We start from the raw sequence: 15,535 nt of genomic DNA on the forward strand, positions 1-15,535 counted from the left end.
CTTTAGTACCTTTGAAAGTCAGGTGCAAACTGGCACGCAAAAATCCCTGCGGTCCTTGTGGCCAGAAAATATTTGTGAACACAACATCTCACGCTGTCAACAACAGTTTTCAGTGTGATGGCAGTCATTAAGTACAGCAACCTTTCTTTGACTAGTATGGTACATTTTGAATTTGAGAATGTCAAAGTTAAGCTAAGGATCTACTTTCTCTTGAAAACACGCACACAGAACTGTTTCATTAGTGCTAACCATGTTAACGGTGCTAAACGTAAACTAGAAAAAGCTAACAATAGCTTAAAATATCAGCTAGTAATTTTTTGTTGTTTCAAAACATTGACAAAAAATGTTTAACTTCAACCATACTTCAATTCATATTCATCTTAGGGAAATTTGACACCGCTATAAGAACTGCAACCACTCCATATTCTAATATATATTCCCTGAAACACTCATAGTTTATTGTAAATAAACGCTTTTATACGTAAATTACCTTTGTAAGCAGGAAGTCGCACATAGCTATTTCAGAAGTGCTAATCTGTTATATATCCTAAAAATCACCTGGCCAAACAGGGACATGAACCAAAAACGGAAACAGGGTGTTATATACATTTTTAATAAAATACTATACCAATGAATTAAGCTGTACATGAGACTGTAGCATTTTTAGTCCATCTTAATCATTGATTGAAATTATTATACCCTGGCAGATAGCAGCCGTGTATCTGGTGCACCAGCATCGGCGTCAATGTCTCAAAAGCTTTTACAGCCATGATATATGTAACATTAATTACTCCATTAGCCTGTTTAAGTGAGAGGAGGCTGCCACTGGTCACATTAATATAATGTTACTCAAAGCTTCCTTTCGGCTGCGCCTGAAAGTGAAACAGAGCGGTACAGAGCTCGCTCGATATTTGCCATTTGTGTTTGACCCGAACATTAAATCAAGAAAAGTGTGTCAGTGAAATCCTCAGTCACAGTTTCACACAACAACCACAACCATATCACCACAGCAAATCAGATTTGTGTATGGTGGTTGAGTAAAACAAAGTTAAGGCTTGTTGAACTGTGCTTTATAAGCATCCATGAACTCTCATGGCTATTATCCGGTTGACAAAATGTTTTATTTGTTATTTTAGAGCTATGTTAGTTTTTATTGTTGTTTTTCTTGTGAAACAGGTATAACAAATAATTGTGCTTGATAAAATTATGGAGGATTAAACTTTAAACACTGTTGTTATTCATTCATTCAGGATTCCTCTGAACAGCTGATAAGAAGCCAAATTAGCCCACTGCTGCTATGTAAGTGTGGCTCCTAATAGGATTCCAGCAGTTTATAGTGCTGCCCCACTGAAACTAATACACAGACACAGAGATATCTGTTGCCATGCCTGGTAAAGCCTTACAATGAATATTTTTTTTATGACAGAAGAATATACTCCCACTACTGCTTAGTAATTTGTGACTTTCTGGTGGGTTTGGCATAAAACAAAGTATGGGAAAGCTCACAGTTATGAAGGGCGAAGGTTCTGTTATGCAGTGGGCCAGTTTGCAGGTTTCAAACAGAAAACCATAGATGACACAAGGAAAAAAGAACATAAAAAAGAGACGGAGGGAGGAATGACACTAGAAAGTAAAAGGAAACAAAATGTAAACGTTTTGCAGTATTGCAAGTGAATAAAGAAGACAGATCAACATGTAGACTGCGGGGCAGGTAATAAAGTACGTAGATACAAACATTTGTTCCCCACTGTGTGTGTATGTGTGTGTGTGTGTGTGTGGGGGGGGGGGGGGGGGGGGTATGTTCGACTACCTTTTCAGACAGTGGAGCCTTATTCTTTATCCAAAAGCAATCAGTGCTGAAACAGAAAGTTTGATATCTTTTTAATACCTATTTAAGTTCACCTTTTGGAATTATATATATTTTTTATTACAACCTTGACTTTAATTAATGTATTATATGTTTTACTTTTTATTGCTTCTCTCTTTGTTCACTGCATGAATTTATTCCCCGCATAATTGCTGAAACCTTTGAGGTGTTTGGTTGCCTTTTTCTCGGAATTCCTGTCATTCTGCTAGTTCATTATCTTCGTTAATTATAAAGCATTTTAAAGCTGTCTTATTAAGAGCTTTAGATAAGGTCATTATCTATACTTTATCATGCAGAAAGGCAAAGCTTTTGTGGACTCTAGGCAGCGCAGACATATTGTGTTTGCCTTCTGTGATAGGCACAAGAGAGGGCAGGCTGTATTTAAATGTCCAGTCCAGGTCATCTGATCTTATGATGAGATGATATTTCACAGGCATAATTGCTGATGGTATAAAAAAAAGTGTGGTGGGACTGTAAACCTAGTTCTGCAGGATATTATTTGTCTGAAATACATGGATTTATCCCCTAAAAGAAATGCCAGAGACAGTTGTTAAAAACAAAATGATCTCTGTTTGACAAATAATGAATAGTAAGCTACTATGAGTGAATGCACAACATCTTGAAGTCGTATTTGCTGCCTTCAGTATAGCAATTTAAAAAAAAAATCAAAGCTGATCAATGAGTCAAAAGTTACTAATATTTCAGGTCATATAATGCCATACTTGCTATGTGTTGTTATAGCACATGAATATCTGCGTCTTTTAGTAAAAAAAACAAAAAAAAACTGCCAAGCCAAGCTGAAAAATTATTTAATACAAGAGTTATGGTGAAGCTGCTCAAATATCATAACAATGACCCAATATTGATGTCATATAATCTCTTTACACACTATGCAGATGCTCTGTATACATGGATGAAGATTCCTTTACCTCGGCATGCTGAATACATGGAGTGACTGACATGGGAACTGATGAACCCTTATTTTGATACATTTTGCTACTAATAATCGGTCCACAAGAAAGCACCTGTAGACCAGACTGATATGGAAAATGGTGTGGGATATCTGATGTGTCACTTAAAAGGTGTTCTTTTAATTTGTCTAACTAAACAGCACTGTTGGTTTGTGATGTGCCTCAAGGGTCAACACTTGGATCATTTTTTTTTTTCCTTTTACACATTTTATTGGCCAAATCATACAACATTGTATTAGTCTCTTTTATGGTATTCTGAGTAATGCTAGTTGAGTATGCAACTGTTCAAATGAGTAGGTACTGCATGTCTATTTTCTTCAAATAAATCAGAGTAAAACAATGATTTTTTACTCTGATTTATTTTTGAGAGTGCTGACCATTTTCTTGAATATTCAGTCTTTCTAATCTTTAGTCCCACTTTACCCTGAAATAAGATAACCTTATGGAGCCGGGGACCTTAGAAATTGTTCAAAGGTCACATTGAATGAAGCAACTTTAGAAAACGTATTTTCAGCGGGAGAGTAACAATGACATTTTTGAGCTCTTATCTTGTGCCATGTAGGTTTTTTTCTATGGCTTTTTCCGAAGGTGACAATGTATATGTGCAACTTCTGCACTGGAGCGTTTCCTCAAATTTAACAGAATTTGCCCGGCAAATATATTCTGCATTTGACGTCCATAAAAACTCGCCTCGTGTCAAATTCATACTTCAGTTCAAAATTCCCTTCCTGGAAACGAAGCAAACATTCAGCCTTCTGTTCAAATCGGTACATTATTAAAAATGTAATAAGAATAAAACTTTACTGATGTACTAAAATTTTAGGAGCGTATCTCAATAGCACTACATTGCTGCGAGTTTAGAACAATAAAGGACCAATTAGTCACTTTCTCAGGGTGCACTCATGGTCTCATTCAGTGCAGACAGTCATACAATTACACAGTTGGATGGTATCACAATTTATGTTCTCATTAACCCTAATATGTGCCAGGATTTGAAGTCTGAGACACTTTGCCACTGTATCGGAAACTCTCAGTGAGAAATGTTAATTGAAATACTTTGCCGGCTTGCCTACTGTAGAATTAGTTTCAGAAATTTGAGGTTTGCAGGCAATAGAATTCGTCTGAAGGTCATGGCAAATTTTACTAAACAGTAGAGTGCACAAGTCACAATTATTTAACTGCTGTATCTCTCTTTTGAAGGTATGGGGTTTGAACCCACACAGTGATCTATAATTTATCGAGAATGCCTTGTGCTTTGACAGGATTAATGAATTTGGCAGCAGCTTGTTTAAAAAATATCAGATAGAGAAAAGAGGCAGGAAGTTAGGTGAAAATGAAAGATGTAAAAATCCTTATTTCAGCACCAGGTACACAACCAAGATGACTACACTGACAGGGATTTATTTCCACATAATTTTAAGGTTCAGTGATTGCAATGACAATTACACTACAATGGACTGCCCTTGTGTATTCTCTATGCTGATCCGTGGATCATTTAAGTCCTTTAGCGAATCTAAAAATGTGTTTTACGCATTGAAAATTACCATTTAAATACATTAATCAAAGTGTGGCAGATACTGTAATTTTCATTGACATTCACTATATTTTCCAAGTGTTGGCACGTTAGTTTAAAAAAAAAAAAAACATTTTGTTTTGATTATAGTGTTTTGATTGCAATGTTTTTTTGTGTTTAAATCACAACATAGTCATCTTCTGTCATTTTAGTTTTAGTCAATTGGTCAACTATTGCAGATTTCAAATACATTTTAAGGGACTCTTTTGTCTTTAAAGAAAATTATTTCTTTAAACATAGATGGTTGGAATCAAATTAAATAACTCTCAGTTGGAAAAACAACAATTCCACTCTGGGAAGTTGGAATTCCAGCTGGAAAAGTTGGTGTTAGCTATCCAACAGCTGTGCACTTATAGAAAACAGTAAAAGTTGCAGATATAAACTACTAATTAACACTTTTGTTGGTTTGTATATCATTCAACCAGTGGCATACCTAGTGCTGTAAAATCTCTTTCTATATATTACATGTACATTACATGAACATGTTCCTTTTGCATTTGACTGAAAATGGTGAGAAACATATTATGACTTTGTATTGCTAAAGCCAGCTAGCACCAAAATAAATAGGAAAACCTGCTGTTTTAATATTTGCAATTACAACACATTCATCTCTGGCGTTACGTCATTGCCAGGTCCAAGCTTCGACTTTTGACGCAATGAGATTTGAAGTAAATGTTTATGTGCATCTGTAAAACTAAATTATTCAGATTTAAAAAGTACAATGACAATTAAAAGTTAAGCTCAGAGATCAAGACTCAATAAAAAAATGGTCGACACGCAGAGTTTACAAGAGGCTTCATTTTGCACTGGATGACGTTTTAGGCAGAACAAATTTGTGCTACTGCTACCTTTTGTGGCAATGCTGTTACGGCATGTTTTGCAAATTACTGCGTTTTGTTCGTCATCCTTCCACTGACTGAAAAGCTCGCAGTCGCCATAGTTCTTGCTGTCTGGTTAACGTTAAGTAAGCGCACGGGTTCGTTGTTGTGTGCGCGCGCCAGAGCGCTCTCTGGTTTGGAGAAGAAGCGAGTAATGCGTTCACAGCATGTGGGAAAAACTAAACTCACAGTGAATTAAATACAGCAGCTCAATCTTGCCATGAAAATTTACACGCGATGGTCGCGATAAAGTAATTTTAACTATCGCGCGGAGGAAAACTTGAGATACATCGAGTATACTCGATATATCGCCCACCCCTAGTTGAGGTGTGGCACTCTTAACGACGCCGCAAACAGAACAAAACCGGCTCATAACCTTGATCAACCGTGTACTTTTTCACCTAAAAACATCTTCAAACTACTTTTTGAGATAAATTAAGGGTGTAAAATCGATAGATTTGTGAACGCATCTCCTAACTGCTCCTTACTCCTCCAAGCATCAGACTGTTTTACTTGCAGCACACAACCCCGACTATTAAACAAAGCCCTGCGCTTGTTGAAAAGTCCTACCTTTAGGCCTGGGATTTTTCCCGTGAAAGTAAAGCCCAATAAATGTGTATCAAAATGCGCGCTGGACTTTTGACAGACCTAGCTCTTCGAAAGCCTGGGGCTTTTCAAATGTAATGGAAAGGACTTATAGTTAAACATGGTGGTGTTAGTTGCATGATCTGGAGATACACTTACGCTGCTTTGAGGGTGTGGACAACTTACGAAAATTGCTTGAACCATGACTTTAGCTCTGTAACAGAAAAGCCCAAAGAAAATGCCCAGCCATCAGTTGGGATGTAAAGTACGACAGTAATTCAAAACACACCAGCAAACCCACCTAATCAAAGCACAGACTTAAATCCATCTGAAATATTGTGGCATGACCCTGAACAGGCTAGTCATGCTCAAAACCCTGTAGTGGTATTAAAACAATTTCACAATAAAGACCCGGCCACAATTTCACAATGAGTCATGTAACAGACTCATTGTCAGTCATTACAAACATCTGAGGGGAGTTGTTCTTACCAAGAGCTTCAAAACCAGCTATTTGTTTTAGGTTATATCTGCCTGGTAATAAAAAGAGCCTGAAAATGTACCATTACAATTTGCAGAATAAATGGGGCAATCTCTTTACCAGACCTAAAATATAGAACATATTGGGAATGCATCTCATGTCTGCAGCCCTAATTACATGAGGAAAGGCAGACCATAGGGTGAACTGGGCTTCATCAGTGTAAACTCTGGAGGTGTTTAATTGAAAGGTATTAAGAAGTATCCTGGTATCTGTTTGGCTGTAATAAGTAGGTACACAGTGCTACCTAATTATGTACACTGAATTGCTGGAGGAGCTAGCAGGATAAACAGACTGAAATAAATGTTGAGCATTCTCTAATTGGAGCTACGTCGCAAATGAGCAGATTTATTTTCGGCTTTGGGTAATTTATATATATATTAAAAAAAAATTCTATTGTACAGCTGACTTTGAAGCCGAGAAAGAGCCACTTGTCTAAAACATCTACCTCTTTGTTATCATGTGTTCTCGTCTTGACCCAGTCTCTCTGACAAACAAGCTTTATTTTTTATACGACACCGCATCTAAGCAAATCAAGCGAGAATTAAAAAATATGTATGTAAAAAATACAAATGAGTGTTGGTTGAGCTGCAAACACTCCCTGGAAACTCAAATGTTGGCTACATTTGATTATTTCTCTCTCAGTAATTGGACAGATACATTGGAGCCTATAAAGCTGATCCCAGAGTGTCTCTACTGTGGTTACTAAGCTAATTAGCGGTAAACAACCAGATGGTAACAACTTCTCTCATTCTCTTAAGATGTTGTGGGTCAACTTAAAGACAAGAAGCCATAATTATCTTGCTTCGGGATGAAATCATAGTATTGTTATTAGAGAAATGGAACAATGCGAGTCCATCAGTGGAGAGAATGTGTATGGCTTCCTCTTTCAATGTGAAACTAAAGTGTAGGAGCTGCAAAGGTCTATTTAGGCCTTCTAATTTTTTGACGACGAGCTGAAAGAAGCGCCCTCATACTGGTAAGAGCATTATGTCTCTATTCCGTCCTGTTGGTCTTTCGAGAGGATTTTCCTGGTCAGTGGTGCCGGTATTGTTGCTTGAAAGACAGCGTCAGGACGGTTAGATTGCTAATTACAACATTTATTGGGGATATAACATAGACTTGGGAATGATAGTCAACAACAGTATTCAAAAGTGGAAATAATTATTCAGACTTTTTGATTTTGGGAAATAAAGTGAAATTTCACAGGGTTTTCTAAAAAAAAAATTCATAGTTAGTATACAGACTTGAATTTCCAGAAGGCTGAACAGTGGAGCAGTTGGTAGCACTGTTGCCTTGCAGTAAGTGCTACAACGCCAGGTTCAAAACCCAGCCTGGGATGTATTTGTGTGGATGTTGCATGTTCTCCTGTGATGGAGCGCCGCTAAGCGCCCATCCCAGACTCAACGTGTCCGCGCTCCCTCTGGCTCAGGGGAGCGCGGTGCCGGGAGCGCACTTGGCGCCGAGCTTCCACACACTCACCTCTCGCCTCTGCTTCATTCCAGCTGTTCCTGGTCCCTGGACCAGGAACAGCTGGAGGCTGAGGTCAACATGCAAGAGGCCCAGCAGACACAGAAGGCCTGGTACGACAGACAGGCCAGACATCGAGAGCTCCAGCCTGGCCAGAGGGTCCTGCTCTTGCTGCCGTCCTCCACCAGTAAGCTGTTGGCCAAGTGGCAAGGTCCATACACTGTCCTGAGGAAGATGGGCCCTGTTACTTACGAAATACACCACCCTGACAAGAAGAAAGCCAAACAGACTTACCATGTCAACCTGCTGAAAGAGTGGAGAGAGGCCGTCCCAGTCTCTGCTCCTGTGTTGTCTCTTCTCGTGGCTGAGGTCGACAGCGAGGGTGATGAGGAGCTGTCTCTCATTGACCACCACCAGCCGCCTCCACCCACTCTCGACCATCTTTCTATCACCCAGTCCATCCAGCTCAGCGAGGTCTTCCGGAGGGTCCCCAAGCTGTTTGCTGCCAACCCGGGGAGGACTGCTATGATCGAGCACGTCATCCGCCTGAAGGACAAGGGGCCCATTCGCCAGCGGTCCTACCGGGTCCCTCAGCATTTGGTGGCGCAGTTACTGAAGGAGGTGGAGGAGATGCAGCACCTGGGGGTGATCGAGCCGTCAACGTCCGAATGGTGCAGTCCAGTGGTCATCGTGGTGAAGAAGGATGGGTCGCTCCGCATCTGCATCGACTTCCGAAAGCTCAACGCCCTGTCGGAGTTTGACGCATACCCGATGCCCCGGATTGACGACCTACTGGAAAAGATTGGCCGGGCCCGGTTCATCACCACCCTTGATCTCTGCAAGGGCTATTGGCAGGTACCTCTGGAGCTGTCCAGTCGGCCCTATACGGCGTTTCAGACCCCTGCTGGATTGTTCCAGTTTACGGTGATGCCGTTTGGTCTCCATGGGGCCCCCGCAACCTTTCAGAGGCTAATGGACCGTGTTTTACAGGGTTGCGGTGACTGCAGTGCTGCTTACCTGGACGATGTAGTAATCTTCAGCGACACTTGGGAGCAGCACTTGCAGCATCTGGAGAGGGTCCTTGGCAAGATCGAGCAGGCGGGACTGACGCTGAATCCTGCCAAGTGTCAGTGGGCCAAGGAGGAGGCGCAATACCTTGGCTATCGGCTGGGTCGAGGTGAGGTCCGTCCGCAGGTGGAGAAGGTGGAGGCAATCCGCAGCTGCCCACGGCCTCGCACGAAGAAGGAGGTCAGGTCCTTCTTGGGCTTGGCCGGCTGGTATCGGAGGTTCGTGCCACAGTTTGCCACCATAGCCGCTCCACTGACCGCACTGACGGAGAAGGCTCAGCGGAACCCCGTCGTCTGGAGTGAGGACTGTGAGACCGCCTTCCAGACCCTCAAGACCTGTCTCTGCTCGTCGCCGGTGCTGCGGAGTCCGGACTTCAACCAGCGGTTCTTGGTCCAGACCGACGCCTCCGCAGTGGGTCTTGGGGCCGTCCTGGCACAGGGAGACCCCGGAGAAGAACGCCCGGTGCTGTACCTAAGCCGCAAGCTGCTGCCACGAGAGACCAGGTACTCCACTGTGGAGAAGGAGGGCCTGGCCATCAAGTGGGCTTTGGAGAGCCTGAGATATTATCTTCTGGGGAGGGAGTTCGACCTGGAGACCGACCATGGTGCCCTGATATGGATGAACTCTATGAAGGATCACAACAGTCGACTCACCCGCTGGTATCTCGCTCTCCAACCCTTCCGATGCCAAATCCGCCATCGGGCGGGGAAAACTAATGTTGTGGCAGATTATCTCTCCAGGTTGCCGCACGTCGTCAACCTCGGGGAGGAGGCGGATAATGTGATGGAGCGCCGCTAAGCGCCCATCCCAGACTCAACGTGTCCGCGCTCCCTCTGGCTCAGGGGAGCGCGGTGCCGGGAGCGCACTTGGCGCCGAGCTTCCACACACTCACCTCTCGCCTCTGCTTCATTCCAGCTGTTCCTGGTCCAGGGACCAAACCGGACCACTTCCGCGTCATGCTGGAAATAGCGCAGAGTAGCGCGCTTCGCCAGTCACGTGACAAAGGACTTAACCATTTTGGGTGTTAGTATTGTATTTTTATATTGTTTATGTTTCTGACGTTTTGTAGATTTGTATGGAGTCATTTTGGCTATTTTTTTTTAGTTTCTATGCAGAAAACTGTTTTGAGTCTTGTTATATTTTCTTTTTTTTTTGTTTTGTCCTTAAAACCCCTTAATTTGTATTTTGGTTTACCCGGGGGAGGGGCTAAAGGGGTATTTAAAGGGGAGCTGAGCTCACTAGAGGGGTATGCTGGATCCCATGGTAGTGTTGGCTGTCTGAGTAAGTTTGTCCTGTATGTAGTCTTGTGAATACTTGTTTTTGTCTTTTTTTTTTCAACTGAAAATATCAACATTGTTTCATTTTTTTCACCTGGGACTAATAAAAGAAAAGCACGAAGGCTATTTTTCGACTGAGCCATCATTTTTTTGTTTATTTTTGGAATGAACCCGTGACATCTCCCCCATGCAAGCTTCGGTTTTCTCCAGGTACTTCCTGCCACTGTCCAAAAAGATGACTGTTGATTGGTAGCTTTGGTATAAATGTGTGTATGCGTGCCTGATTGCTTGTCCTGTGTCCCCCCTCTCGCCCTATAACACTTATAGGCAACAGCCCCCTGCAACCCTGCAAGGAATAGCAGTTCTAGATAATCGGTTGATGGGAAGATGGATGGAGATAAACAGGCTACAACAGACTGGAGTGGAGGTTCACCTTACCAGAGGACAGCAACTCTACTGCAGCCTGAAACTCAGTATGATATATTAAATCAAAGCAAATTCATGTATTAAAGTTGCCTAGTCAAAGTCCAGACCTAAATTCAATTGAGAATCTGTGGCAACAGAAAAAAACTATACTCAGAGACATTTCCATCAAATTTGGTCTTCAATGGTCCTATCGAAAAGAATGTTCAAACGTTTCCGTCTTTGTAGATGTGCAAAGCTGATAGAGACATACCCTAAGAGACTTACAGCTATAGCAAACTTTAGTGCTACAAAGTACGGATCTTTTAGGCTTTATTAATGTTATTTTTCATTTGTAAAAAAAATAAAAATAAAATGTATTGCTAACTTTCCTTTCACTTCACAATGGCAGGGTCTTTCCTATAACAGCTTATTTAAATATATTGAAGTTTCTGGTTGTGAAATGACACAATGTCAAGAGGTTGGTATGAATACTTTTGCGTGGCACTGTATTTACTGTATGTTTTTTGTCAACATCAACAGTTTCCAAATTGCTAGAAGTTTTAATGGCCATCAGAAGTAAATTATATGTTTTCTGTCTAATTCAAAGACACTTCAATACAAAGAAAAACTTTGGACTAAACTAGTAATTATTAGTAGAGGATTGTTTTAAAGATTGTCCACCAGTCCGAGTACATTTTTCATCCAATACCATAAGACATGTTCTAATATGGATAAAAAAAAACAACAGGGTCAGATTGTTAAATTTAAGGTCTCGTTTAGGCCTATGAATATATTGGTTTGCTATTTAAAAATGGCAATCCCTTGTGATGTGAGCAAGCCATCTAATGTGAAGTATAAAGTAAAGTCAAGAGGTTCAAAAATTTTAAACACAGGACTTTTAGAGTACAAGCAGTGCAACCTTGCAATTGGACATCAAACTTTACGATTTGCTTGAATATATGTGATTTAAATGATTAAAAAAAACAGCCCTATCTTTATGTTGAGGGTATATGAAAATCAGGTCAATAAGATGATAATAATAATAATAATATTGTAGACCTGTGCCAGGTGAGATCCTTGAATATTGTACTCTACCTTGCAAAACGGTTACAAGGAATAAGGCTTAACACCAAATGTGTCTTGTAGGGGTACGAAGGACTCAAAGCACAGCCTTTATGTAATACTGCCACTTCTAGACTGTTGTCAAACTTTATTAGGAATACTTCCACCTCGAAGTGTAAAAGAAGTGTCATGTCGGGTGCATCACAGCTGAAGAACCAAAGAAAATCTTGTGTCTGTCTCTGAGAAACTGCCAGCTGTGATAAAACAGCAAAGCTGTCGCCACACTTCACCTGACATGTCTAATCTCTTCATTTTTCCATCTGACTTTTAAATGTTAGCCATATTCCAACTACATGACTCGTTCTTCTGTTGTGCAGTATACTCTAATAAGCCACTGCCTCGCATAAGCTTATTAGAAGCAGTGATTTGGGTCTCAACCCCTGCATGTAATACAGCTTCAGCATAAAAAGACATAAATCTGACCTAAAACACCATCCAAATCCTTCTCTGTAGAAATATTTTTGATGATGATCAGCAGCTGCAGATGGTTTATTGAATATTCTCTTATCTTTAGCCATGAGGGAAAGAATAATAAATGCTCAGATGTTTAAACTGAACTGAAATGTTTCCTAAGAATCACTTTCCAACCATGAAATCCAGTATTACAGCCTTGAAAGCTACTGAATCTGAAGCCCTCCTCCATTTATTTTTCCTTTTTTTTTTTTTTTTTGTCCTGGCGCCATGAATACTGAATCTGAGGAAAGGCCTGCCTACTCGTCCGGACATCGAGAAAAAGGGATTTGATTTGTCATTTGTTTCCTTCCCGCCCATCAAAAATAAACATTTGTATTTTGGTCTGCGGAAATGTCAGGGGGGATTTATGTGGCCCCCATTTGTGGTGGTGGCCTATTTAATGCTACACTGCACACCCCTCAAAAGGTGGAAAAACAGCATTGCTCTTCATGTAGAAAGCCATATTGCAGGGCTATCAAATTGTGAGGTGTACCAGATTTAGATTCCTGGATGGGCCAAGATGTTGATTCGAATCATATTTCTGCTCTGACATACCTGAAATTAGATCCACTAAAGAAGTGCAATGGATATTTCTTTTCTTTTTTCTTTTTTTGAAGAAATGGGGCCAAGGACTCCGTTTCTTCAATCAGGGCAAAGGAGTTTTAGATATTTTAGTGTCTTTTTCACAAGATGGATAGAGGGATCGAGGTTTCCTCTGCTGTAGTGAGGACTTGCTCTGTTCCGACTTGGTGAAAAAGGAGATGAGCTTAGAAGGCAAATTTCTCAAATGAAGTGCATGATCAGTTTTCCAACTCCTATTTGTGGTGATGAGATATGGATCATGAACGAATGAAAGAATGGGATCTCGGATACATAATACTAAAATGAGTTTCCCCCGGAGTGCCATGGAGATGGAGAGAATAGCTCCGTCATCAGGGGAGAGTCTAGAGTGTAGGACAAACAGAGCGTTGCAGAGGAATTAAAATCCCTCAAACAGTTTACAACCACAGACTTTAAAGCATGTTAGGTAACACTTTACAATAAGGTACACAAAATTTGATTAACTAATAGGGAACTCATGGGGAACTAATCATGTACTAATTGGTAGCTAACCAGTACTTACTGGTGACCACATAGCCCAACATTATTATGGGGACTACTGGTTAGTTACCTGGGAACAAAAGACATTTCATGTACCATTTTTTAACCAGCACTTACAGGGGAATACACAGCCAAGTCTTATTAGGGGACTACTGGTTAGTTACCAAAGAAACAGAGGAGAAATTCTCCAGAGAGGTCACAGCTCGAAATAGTCTAAAAACCTGTTTTCGAGAGATTGCTGATTTTATTGGATGCTCTCTTTTGTAAACCTATTGATGAAAGACATTATCATTTTTATATTTTTGTACTGCTGTCATCTTAACTATGTCTGAATATCACTGAGTACCAAATCCTTGCCTGGCTATTATTTTGTTAACTTCATGTAGTGAAACATCATACGAAGTACTTACCTGAGTATTATCCAATATTAATCAATACTTTTTTGATCTCTTACAAATAAAAGGCATCTTAAACTGTCTGTTAGGTACAATTTCTAGGATATAGTACAGGTTAATAAGGTTTGGCTGTGTGTTCCTCAGTAAGTACTGGTTAACTACTCCCTGTGGCCACTCACCTGACCCAAATGCTGGCAAAAGGTTTAAAATCTAACATGTAGAGAACAGTCAGAAGAAAACATGCAACCCTCTTTATAGACAGGATAAACACAAAAGAGTTGTTTGGAGAAATGTTCCTAGGCAGACAGACAAGAAAAGCGAAATGCTGAACGATGGTAAATGTTGAGTACGACACGGATTTTTGAGAGTAACATAAAAGGTGAGTAAAGCTCCTGCATCTGCATCAGTGAAATTCTAAACCTCTAAAGACCACTAAGGCTACGTTCACACTGCAGCCTGAAGTGCCCCAATTCCGATTTTTTTTTTTTGCCCATATGCGACCTGTATCTGATCTTTTTATGACAGTCTGAACAGCACAGATTGGAAGCAAATGCCAGTTTTCAGCAGGAAACCCTGTACTTGCATATAATTGTTTGAGCAGATGAGCGCAGCACCTTGTACGCAAGGCTGAAGCAGACTCGTTTAGATCCACAATCCCAAGATATTTTGGCTGAATTCTTGTTTCAGTTAGGTCACACAAGGAATCAGTCTCTTTGAGGGGCTGCTTGCAAAGCCATGACATATCTGGGCTCTCCCAAATTTTTAAGAGTATAGCATTGATTGTGCATTCCATCATCTCTGCCATTTTGCAAATAGAAATATCTTTGGGAATTCTAACTCATCCAACAAAAAACAATGTGTAGTCTGATATAATGTATATTAAAAAAAGTTTGTATCTTTTTCTCCAGTGTATGTAAATATCTGTTTTCAGTGGTATATATTAGAAATCATCAGTGTTGCAATATTTCTTAACAGCTGCAAGCAGCTTTTTTATTTTTACGAGTTTTTGCCGTCTGATATCAGCCTTCATTTTTAAAACAGCAGATTGAATTCATCACATCACAAGCCCAGCAATCCCCCTCTCAGGGTGGATTCCTGGGATTTTCTTTTTTCTAGCTACATGAAAGGTTGCAGTATACTGACATTCAAAGTCCAATAGCAAAGGAAACCCAACAGTGGGAGTGAAGGTTATTAAGTGAAATGTCTCTATTGTGATGGTGGAGAATATGCACTAATCAAGACAGAGCTAGAACAGCACAAGCACTGCAGGGAGAGTGCAGATGAAAATGCTAATGGTAATTAATGCCCATTACAACTTCTTACATGGCACCCAGCAGTAAAAGTCCATGATTGTGGGACAAAGTCACAAGAATCGGGAAATGGATGACTGACATTTAAAGCGAAGGTAATTATTGGCAACACTCATCCCCATGTTTGCTTTTTCCCAAGTGCCTGAAAACACAGGCCTTTGCAAAAAGTCACTCAGGAACCAACTTAACAATTTTCACAAGAAAGGAAAAGAAAATGCTGGTAAGAAATAGAAATATGACGAGTTTGGCATTTCAAAAATAAAAATAGCTTTTCATGCCACTTGGATAAATGTGCAAGTGAGAAAGATGAAAATTATTCAGGAAATAATGAAGAGTGCACCAACATTTTTTTTTTTAACAGTGGAGCAAAATCACTATGTTTGGCATTGGAGACCTGCAGGAATGACAGGTGCTCATTTCAGCAGTTTCAAAGTTAGAGATGGTAGTGACTTCTTACAGTCTACTAAAATGATATTTACCATATTTACTTTTACTTAGTTAAAACTGGAGATGGCTATTTTTCAG

The sequence above is a fragment of the Fundulus heteroclitus genome, chromosome 24, assembly GCF_011125445.2.
Source record: "Fundulus heteroclitus isolate FHET01 chromosome 24, MU-UCD_Fhet_4.1, whole genome shotgun sequence".
In the NCBI taxonomy this organism is placed as follows: Eukaryota; Metazoa; Chordata; class Actinopteri; order Cyprinodontiformes; family Fundulidae; genus Fundulus; species Fundulus heteroclitus.